The sequence below is a fragment of the Myotis davidii genome, unplaced genomic scaffold, assembly GCF_000327345.1.
Source record: "Myotis davidii unplaced genomic scaffold, ASM32734v1 scaffold946, whole genome shotgun sequence".
NCBI classification, from domain to species: domain Eukaryota; kingdom Metazoa; phylum Chordata; class Mammalia; order Chiroptera; family Vespertilionidae; genus Myotis; species Myotis davidii.
Genome location: NW_006297395.1, coordinates 849,354 through 857,597, shown reverse-complemented (window position 1 = coordinate 857,597; position 8,244 = coordinate 849,354). Strand labels below are relative to the sequence as shown.

The 8,244-nt window shown below is 37.9% G+C and overlaps 1 protein-coding gene and 1 pseudogene across 1 annotated transcript in view; both read right to left on the bottom strand.

The window, feature by feature from the left end:
• Positions 1-8,244, bottom strand: part of FAR1 (fatty acyl-CoA reductase 1) — a 68,959-nt gene that overhangs the window by 50,869 nt on the left and 9,846 nt on the right. The window lies entirely within an intron of this gene.
• LOC102761152 overlaps positions 6,196-8,244 on the bottom strand; it is an 11,906-nt pseudogene continuing 9,857 nt past the window's right edge.

The following is an 8,244-nucleotide window of genomic DNA, read 5'->3' as shown; positions in this document are numbered from 1 at the left end:
AAAAGAAAAAGTAATAAATACATAGATTATTTTTGACAAAAAAAAATGGAGAGGGAAATGGATGACTGAGGTACAGAGATAAGAGGCAGTTACTCTTCATTAAATATCCTTTTGCACATTTTTAAATTATATACTATGTGCATGTAGTATACATTTTTAAAAACCACTATATTTTTATTAAGTAGAAAAATCAGAGGCTACCAAAAAAAAAAATATTTAAAAGAACAAATGTCCCCCTCAATGAACCAGTCTGCACTTATCTTTTGTCTTCTAATAATTTACAAACTCATTTTCATCTGTTATTAGAAAAAAAATTGACAAATCATTTAAAACTGAAAATAAGTCCTGGCTGGTTTGGCTCAGAGGATAGAGCATCAACCTGCAGACTGAAGGATCCCAGGTTCAATTCCAGTCAAGAACACATTCCCGGTTGCAGGCTCCATCCCCAGTACAGGGCATGCAAGACGCAGCCAATCAATGAGTCTCATGATTGATGTTTCTCTCTCTCTCTTCCTCTCCCTTCCACTCTGAAATCAATAAAAATATATTTAAAAATAAATAAATAAAAAGACATGGAAAAAATTTTAAAAAATAAAAGTGAAAATAAAATACTAGCATTGTGTTAAGAAAAAGGGTATATCTTCTGCTAAACTTTATTACTTAAATTTTCATTCCAGTTATTAGATGAAAAATCTACTAAATTAAAAATCAGATGATTACCTAACTATTACACTGTTAATGAACAGAATTCTAACAGGCTGATTTTCTAAATGGAATATGAGAAATTCATCCCCCTTCAAGCTAACATTGATCTTGAGATCAGATGCCCCTCCTTAGAGATCCCCTATGTTCAACATGTTCACTAAGCAGTCAAGTACATACAACTACCAAATACAATTTTGTAGTGAAATATAGACTTGCTCTACCTATATGTTTCTTTCTGTACCAATATACATTGAATACAAACAGTAAAACCTGACAAATGGCATTTGTAAGGACTCTTGGGCCCGTTTTAGCTGCTACAAAATTTCCACCACCTACAGTTATTGGTCCATTTTGTCGTCTTCCTATGAAAAACAGGTTCCTGCCCTGGCCAGTGTGGCTCAGTTGGTTGTGTGTGTACCAATTCCCAATCAGGGCCCAGGTTTCAGTCCAGTCCCCATTTGGGGTACATCGATGTTTTTCTCTCTCTCTCTTTTCCCTTCATCTCTCCCTAAAATCAATAAAAACATATAAATTTTTACAAAGACAGGTTCCTCTGTGTCTTCACCATGTTATACAAAGTCAAAACCTACCAATGGAGAGAGTGGGAAGGGCAAATGGACAAGAATAAGATATTTCATCTAGCTTTTCATTGGGAGTCACTGATTGATTCCCAATCAGGAGCAATTCTTCCTCGTTTAACACAGCCACATCTAATGCTGTTTTGTCTCACTGTCCTACACCTCTAAGCTGGAGGACCACTTGGCAAATCTGAAGGAAATTCAAGCAGCAAATAGATAGCTGAGCTTAAATGGCCTTTTAATATTCCTTGGATTCCATTACTGAAAAGTCAAAGAGGGAAAAAATAAACTTCAAATATCCTTAAAAGAAAGTAATTCCAAAATCTACTAAACCAAAAGTTGGCAAAAATTTTTGTGAAGGGTCAAGGTAGTAAATATTCAGCTTTGGGGCCCATACAATCTTAGTAACAACTACTCAGTTCTGACATTTGAGGCACAAAATCAGCCATGGACAAAAAGTAATCAAATGGGTATGGCTGTATTTCAATAAAACTTTATTCAGAAGAACAGACAGACAATTTGCAGGATATAATTTGCCAACCCTTTTCTAAATAACGACTTGCAATATTCCATATTTGGAAAATGAACTACAAATGAGAAAGGCATCAATAGGAAACCAGTACAGTCAAAAAAGTTATTGGCTATGATTTCAGTATTACTAGAGTTACTGTGTATATCATTGTAAAATGAACAGTAAATACTTGTTTGATACAATAGCTTCAAAAATGAACCAACATTTGTGAATGCCAGGATTCAGAAATATGGATATGCCACAGACTAGACACAAAATGGAGACATGACCTGTAGCCTTTTCAAGGTGTATAAAAAAATCTGTGTATTCAAAGGAAAGCCCATTAAGATAAGATGTTCAGGGGTGAGGCTTGGACAATATTATTTTGGAGAAAAAGTTACAAATCAAGAAGAGCACAGAATATAATCCTGTCACAAACTCAAAAAACCTAGACCACTACCCTATTTAAAAAAAATCTTGATACAGTAATTTAAAAAAAAAAACCCACAGAATTTAGAGGTCAAAAGCTAACTCAACACTCTGGCAAGATATAAAGGTTTGTTTAAATACTGAATACAAGTCTAAAAGAACCTAGATTATTCTTCTCTACAGATGGGTATGTTATTTACAATTTTATAAACTGTAAATTTATATTTACAAAGATTAGATATGAGGTATGGGTGGAAATATAGACACATGGTAAATAGCACATAAATATGAAAATTCCCCAAAAAACTGTGTTGACCATAAAGGAATTCTATATACATATACCTATGCTTCCTCCCTCTCCCACCTTCCCCCATATATTTTTCCACTAAAAGGGAAATGGGGATTAGGAATCTCTAATCAATGGAAATTAATAACTGTCTAATCCAGAAGTTCATGAACAAATAGGGTGTGTGTCCAGGAACATGTTAAAGTTTCATCCAAAACATTATTGTGTTTGCATGTATTTATATGTGTGTGTACAAGTGTGCACACAATGCATACCTCACTATCTTTTTCTAGGGGAAGAATCCACTGCTTTTATCAGATTCTCAAAGGGGTGAATGAGCCTAAACAGTTTAAAATTACTATCAAACTTTATGTGTATTATTTATGCACACTGGAGCAAAGGGAGACTTAACATGAAGAGAATAGAGCCTCATGGTCACTAATTAAAGAGGTCAAAAGCTAAATAAATAAAAAAACCATTCACATCTAATATGGAGTAAAAATGTGTAAATGGTTAAAACATAATTATAGCAATCTCCCTTGAGGCCTGTTTTGGATTGAACTGTGTTCCCCCTAAAAAGATATATTGAAATACTAAACCCTAGTACCTCAGAATGGGACTTTATTTAGAAATAGGAGCTTTGAAGATGTAATTAGTTAAGGTAAATGATGTCACACTAGAGTAGGTGTCCTTATAAATGGGCTATGTGAAGACACAGAAATGCACAGGGAGAATTTCATGTGACAATAAAAGCACATGTTGGAGGCAGAAATTGGAGTATACAGCTACAGGCCAAGGAATGCCAAATTTACCAACAAAAAAAGGTGGGAAGAGGCAAGGAATGATTCAAAGGGAGCATCGATTTTTTTACTTCTAGCCTCCAAAACTGTGAAACAATAAATTTGTTGTTTTTAGCTACCCACTTTGTTACAGCAACCCTAGGGAACTATCAGAAGGCCAAATATCCTAGTAACTAAAAGGAAGGCACAGAGCAAAAGGCCTAAAGATGATGCATATGCTTTCATGACACAGTAAATACACATGACAGAGTTTCAGTTACCAAAAAGCCCTCTTACTAAAGACGTAAGATGGAATGGCTTTTCCAAATGGGTATAGAAAAGAATGGTAGAGAAAAGTTTATATAAAAAGGTAGAAAATCAAAATAAGGTTATGTTCAGATTCCAGAACAAATCATTGGAGTGTATTCCTAACTGCACATGTGTATATTGTCAAATCTCAGTACATAGTAACAGATTCAGAAAATGAAGTGTTCTGATTATCTACTGCTATATGCCAAAATCACTCTAAAACTCAGTGTCTTAAAATAACAATCATTTTTTCTTCCTCACAATATCTGTGCATTAGAATTTGGGAAGGGCTGGACTAAACAGTTCTAGCTGATCCTAGATCCTCTTGGGATGATCTCTCTACATGAGGTAGTTTTTGGGTTTCCCTATGAGGATCCCAGGCTAGACTGCTTACAAAGCTGCTACGTGTTTCAAGACCAATATTCTAGTGAGCTAGGTAGAAGCTATTCAAGTCTTTTACTTTCTGACACTGCTTTGAAAGTCCCACAGTATAACTTCTGCCTCATTCTATTGGTTACAAATGATTCAAAAGACCACCCAAACTCGAGAGGAGACATAAACCCCACCTCAGGGTAAGAGAACTGAGTTAAAGTCACCCTGAGATGGGAGATACTGTTACAACCACCTTTAGAAAATATAATCTGCCACTAAGGGCATGGTGAAGTAACTGCTTGTTACTCTTGAGACTGTCCACCATTTAATCCATGTTACACCTACTTCATGGGGCTAGGGAATGAGTTGTTTCTGACTATATTTTTTAGTCACCCCAAGTGCCTTTAAAAAAAAATCCTGAGTCTCACAGTTGGAAATGTTTTGCTACCAAATAACCTCATTTACTTAATAAAAACTGTCATCATCCCATGTTCATGTAATTATGAGCTTGTAACCAGTAAGTTACCACTTGGAGTTAACACACTTTTAGGTTAGACTATGAGGAGGTCTCACCTTGTAAGTAAGTATATACTTTCTCTTAAGATCTGTGATAGACTCCCACCTGGAGGCATATTGGGAACTATTTGTTTATTGGTTCTAATAACTCCAGAATCTTCAGTGTTTTGATTAAGATGCAACATAAAAGAAAACATCCTCTGAAAGTAAAGTGTAAGCAGCAAATAAAGGGGCAAAATGCAAACTCAAAATGTACAAACTATTTACTGTAGTTTGCTAATAATAATAATGGGTTCCTTTTTTAAAATTAAGGCTTATAAGGCTTTTTTTTTTTTTTTACAAACAAAAGAATAGCTATAGCATCTTGGTTAACATTTCTTTTTCAATAAAAGATGCTAGTGTCCAACCCTGTTGTTAGCCCTCATTGAAATAGATATAATGGCCACTCTGTTTGCCTACACAGACCCTGATACCAGTACTTAACTCTCTGTATCCTATTTTCCTCAATGTCGAAGGTACTTCTTGGTAATAAGTAATCTCAATAGGTTCTTATGACACTACACAAGTATTTTGTACACTGATGTTGGTTCCTAAGCATGGCACTTTTGCAAGAGTTAAAAATGCCTCTAAGGCCTCATTATTCTGAAAAATATTATATATACACTCAGAATTCCTGAGTGATGTAAAAATCAAACACAAAGACATCTTAAGAAGCCAAGTTCTACTCCCTTAGTGAGGAAATGTCAATTCTATAGCATTAAAATGATCTGCTAACAAGAAAGCAAAATTTTCAGCAATATCCATTTTCCTTTGTGCATGTTTCTGTCCTCAAGGCCTGTACCAGTAGGGTAACTTCTCTACTTTGAAGTCTACCAAAGAAAGGCTGTGCTCGTTAACACAGAGTTTGGTAATAAACTGTCCCTTTGCTGGCAAAAACATGGAATCAATGCCATGTTAGGGGACACTAATTTTTCAAAAGTAATTTCATAAGTCACATATGATTCTTTTTTAGACAAACTATGGTACTATAATCTCTCCTTACCATAATAAAAATATTTTCATGCTAAGAAATAAAATTTTTATCCTAATACTTTCAGACTCAGAAAAGTGAAATGCATTTCAGAAATAGTATTCCAAAATACACTGGATTACCTTCTAAGGTAATGGACCCAAAAATGGGGCCGACTACCCAGGGACTACACATTATTTAAAAAACATGACCTTCCTTTGATCCATAAAGCTCTTTATAAACAGACTTAAGTCAGATATTAAGAGTTACAAAAATGAACATGCTGATATACCAAAGATTTTAATTTGCATACAATTAATAACTGTTGCAACCATAATACTGCAAAGCTCCTATACCACATATGCACACTCAAAGCTTGAATTCTTTTACATTTTTTATTTTTTATTTATTGATTGGCTTTAATCCTCACCCAAGGATATTTTTCCATTGATTTTTAGGGAGAGTAGAAGAGAGAGGGAAAGATAGAAAGAAACATCAACGTGAGAGAAACATTATCAATTGGTTGACTCCTGCAGGAGACCCAACCAGGGCCCAGACCAGGGAAGAGCCTGCAACCAAGGTACATGCCCTTGACCAGAATGGAACCCAGGGCCCTTTGGTCCGCAGGCCAACACTTTATCCACTGAGCCACAGCGGCTAGGACTATTTATTGATTGATTTTAGAGAAGGGAGAGAAAGAGAGAAGCATTGATTTGTTGTTCCATCTATGTGCGCATCCACTGGTTTTTTCTTGTATGTGCCTTGACCAGAGATCCAACACTCAACGTTCACATATTGGAAGGATGGTCTAACCAACTGAGCTACCTGGCCAGGGCCAAAAAATTGAATTATTTTTCTTTTTTCGTTTTCTTTGATGCAAAAAGCTTTTTATTGTTTCCATTTGGTCCAATGCATGGGAGAGGGCTTCAGGGTGGTTAAAAGAATGTCTAGTGGTTTCAGAGAGAGGCTCAGGTAAAAGCCAGACACCAGGGGAATGCAGAGGGGCCTCTCAAAGGCCTCTGGACTCCAAAGGCTTCGAGTGGTGCTTGAGGGTGAGCCTTTCAAAGAGATACTCGCCCAGCCCAGCCCCGGGGCCGTCCAGCCCAGCCTGGGAGCTGTCCAGTCTGCGGAGGTTAGTCAGCTGGTCGCCCATCTTCTTGATGAGTTTCACCTCCTCATTTAGGAAGTGTTTCTCCAGGAAGTTAGAGAGATGAGGGTCTTTATGGGCAGAACCCAGGGCATGCAGCTCCAAAAGGGCCTGGTTCAGATTCTTCTCCAAGGCCAGGGCAGCTTCCATGGCATCCTGAGTTTTGCCCCACTCATGGTGGGAAGGCTTCTGCACATCCTGGAGAACAATGCGTCCACCTCGCTGGTTTTGCATCTTAAAAAGAAGCTCAGCGCCCTTGAACTTCTTCTCCTCCAACACTCGGAAGAAGTGGCCCACACCCTGGGAAGCCACATCATCACGGTTGAAGTAGAAGCCCAGAGAGAGGTAAGTATAGGAGGCCTGCAGATGCAGGTGGGCCAGGCGGTTGACCTCAGCCTCCACCTCGGTGGAATAATTCTGACGAATCTGGGAGCTCATGGTTGTTCAGTAAAAGGAGCTAAGGTTAAAAACAAGAACAACAAAAAAACGGTGCTGGCTGGTCTCAAAGGCTGAGGATGGCTGAGGTGGTTCGGAAGGTGGTGACTGGAAAAGAGGTTGGAGGATGGTCAGAGGCTGGAAGAAGGGACATCCCTGGGTCTGTTCCACCCAAACACGGTTGAAGCGAGAAGGATCTGGGAGACCACCAAGGGAACTGCCTTGAACTCTTTAATTTTCTAAAGGGACACTCACTGCCAGTGAAGTTGTGTTGTCTTTAGCAGATCATGGTTTTCAATTATCATTGTTCTTACTTTTCAATTAAAAATTACCATTAATTGAACTTCATTATTGTCATTTTGGCTTTAGTTGTTTTAGTCAAACTTCAGAATGTATTATATATTTGTATTACTAGGATTTTGGGTCTACATTTTCCTAAATAGTCTAGGCTTTAAGACAAATAGTATATTTTTTGTGATTCAATGAGCAATCATCCATATTCCTAACTGCTAAAGAAAATCCCTCTTTCCCCAAAATGCTTGCACTTTGACAATTAGTTGTTATTATTCCACTAGAAAGTGGGAATTATTGAGCTAAAGAATGACCCAGATAAGGGGACAGGATTAAAAAAGCTTGAGAGTCACTGTTCTAAGAGTCCTCACCCTGACTACAGGGTCACTAATTGTAGGGACAGGTCTTCTCCCTGGCCACCAGGTCTATACCAACCAAATGTGACATTAGGACTTGGAATCAGAGCCTTTCATGGAAGTAATAACTTCCCTGAACTTGGATGTCAATAAGCCTCAGGTCTCTAGTTCTGAGTAAGAAGCTTCCAAGAAATGTCTTAAAATGACTAATCTCTTAGCAAACCCTCTTCTCAAAAATCATTTTCTGGCTTACCTTTAAAACTCTGCAGGTTCACATAACAGCTTTCAACTAAATGCTGTCAGGCACGGATCACCAGCCCAGAAAGGTATAGAAAACATGAGGAAACTGGTGACTTTTTGGAATATATATATATACTAGAGGCCTGGTGCACAAAAGTTTGTGCACTCGGGGGGGAGGGGGGGCCCTCAGCCCAGCCTGTGCCCTCTCGCAGTCTGGGACCCCTCAGGAGATAACGACCTGCTGGCTTAGGCCTGCTCCCAGGTGGCAGAGGGCAGGCCCA